At 34.1% G+C, this 2522-nt stretch overlaps 1 pseudogene; it reads right to left on the bottom strand.

Annotated features, from left to right (window-relative positions):
• Positions 1 to 1612: 1612 nt before the first annotated feature.
• Positions 1613 to 1783, bottom strand: LOC115942336 (U2 spliceosomal RNA; annotated as a pseudogene).
• Positions 1784 to 2522: the final 739 nt, after the last annotated feature.

Raw genomic sequence — 2522 nt, 5'->3', positions numbered from 1 at the left:
TGAGCCAAAGGCAGATGCTTAACCAACTGAGCCACCCAGGCATCCCTTTAAGTTCTTGCTTTTAATATTGTCAAATGTATTAATATTTTATTTTATGGTCAGTGTGTTTTGTCTTATTTAAGGAAACAGCCTACCCAAGTTCCAAAAGATAATTATATGCATTTTCTACCAAGAGTTTTAAAGTTTTAACATTTGAGCTTTTAACTATCTGGACTATATTTTTACATGTCGTGAGAAGTAGGGACCCAAACTATACTCACCTCTGTAATTTTCAACATTCCATACATGTGTAGATCTCTGCATCCTATTTTATGCTACTAATCAATTTTAAAATCCCTCTACTATTGTTAAGTCATCTTAATTTTCATGGCTTTGGGATAATCCAGTATCTGGAAGAGCAAGTCTCCCCAACTTATTATTCTTCTTTGGAAATATCCTAACTATTCATGGCCCTTATTTTTATATATATACACTAAAATTCTATTAACATCCATTAAAAAATTTGTTTTTTTAGTTGGAATTACATCTATTTTATAGATCAATTTGGAATAATTGACACCTTTATATTGTCTTCTTATTTATGTAAATGATGTATCTATTTATAGAGTCTTCAATATTGTGTAATAATGTTTCATCATTTTCCCTCTAATGCTTTTGTACGTATATTATATAGACTTAGATAACTGGGGTTCCCTGAGACTATGGAAAATAATATTTTCTCCTTAATTATATTTTCTAGTGGTTTGCTGCCATTTCATAGAAATATAACTGACCTTGGGAAACATCTGATCTGTAGCCTGTTCACTACTATCCTATTATTTTTAATAACCCATAGATTATTTTTCTAGGTAAATAATGATAGCATATATAAATTATGCTATTTCAACTTACTCATCTCTGATATAATTTTTCCTATAATATTGTACTTAGAACTTCAACTCAAGGTCACATATAAGGCAAAAGCATTGTTGTCTCATTCCTGATTTTTAAAGGAATGCTTCTCATGTTCACCTATTTACTATGTCATTTCCAGAATTTTTATAAATCATCTCTTTTTATAGTAACAATGTTCCCTTAAATTCCAGGTTCCCCAATTATATTTACTATGAATGGGTATGCTGGTGGGTCATATGCCCTTTTGCCATCTAATATAGTGTGCCTTTAAAGCTTAAAATAAAGCAAGAAAGTCTTTGATCTACTCCACCATCTGCCTCCTGGCTACAGGATGTTAGGTCTGTGCCAACCAGAAACCTAGCAAGACATATTTCCTTGAATATTGCAAACAGGAACATTACATTTTAGATTGTTATAATTCTGTTCCCTCTTTCCTGCCCTTTCCTTCTCCTCCCTTGAAATTAGAAAAGGGCAGGAAGTAGCTAGCATAATGCTCCCTTAGAAGTGTGGTTTCTACATACAAGGTGCTATTATCTCAAGCAAACTTTAAAACCACTTAAGCAGTAAATGATGAATATGGTAGTTTTTTTGCCGGTATATCCCCAAAGTGTCAGAGAACTAAGCAGTGAGGACAGAATATTCCAATTCATTTCACATTTGTTTCACAACTGGAAGCTGATCCCACCAAACCTACCCTCTAGCTAAGATAGCTAGTTCAGAAAGCTCGTCTATTTGAGGAGAGGGATCTATCAGTTATTATCTGTGTAGCAAGTTTAGTTAAAAAAACAAAAAACAAAAAACACTACTCACACTGTATGTAACAAATGCCACATCTGAATGATTATTTCTTTTACTACACTTGATCTTAGCCAAAAGGCCGAGAAGCGATAACCAAGAAATAATAATCAAATGACACATGAAATCTGTGGACATATCTACAAAAAAGTAAAGGTCACATTATCCTGACAACAGAGAACAAGAGTATACCCTTGAAAATTTTATCAAAACAAACAGAAGAAAAAAACCCAGAAAAATATATCTGGCATATCAATAGGTGCGAGTGGCTTCTATAAGACAAGAGCAAGAACCTGGGCGCCTGGGTGGCTCAGTCAATTAAGCAGCTGCCTTCAGCTCAGGTCATGATCTCAGGGTCCTGGTATCGAGTCCCACATCAAGCTCCCTGTGGGACTCCCCGTCTGCTGCTCCCTCTCTTGTGTTCTCTCTCTCTCTCGCTCACGCGCACACACACTCTCTCTCTCAAATAAATAAATAAGATGTTTAAAAAAAAAAGACAGGAGCAAGAACCCATAAGAAGAGAACAGATTGAAATAAAGGATAAGCCTAATGAAAACAACAACAACAAAAAGACTGAGATTCAAAAATAAGCTGAATGGGATCAAAAGACTCAAGGAAATTAATAACTAAATAGAAGGTATTATAATAAGTAATAAATAGAATGATATTGTTTGAAGAGACTCTCCAGAATGCAGGGAGACATTGTGAGTAGTGAAAGTGAAAATGTTAGGTATGAAGAGAATGAAAATGCAGCCTAATTATTACAGATATCATTAAGATAGACATCAAAACGAATGGAATAAACAAAATCATAACTGAGAAAAACCTTCTGT

This window comes from Leptonychotes weddellii, chromosome 8 (genome assembly GCF_054177405.1).
Source record: "Leptonychotes weddellii isolate Sample4059 chromosome 8, ASM5417740v2, whole genome shotgun sequence".
NCBI lineage: Eukaryota > Metazoa > Chordata > Mammalia > Carnivora > Phocidae > Leptonychotes > Leptonychotes weddellii.
This window is presented reverse-complemented; position numbering and strand designations above follow the sequence as displayed.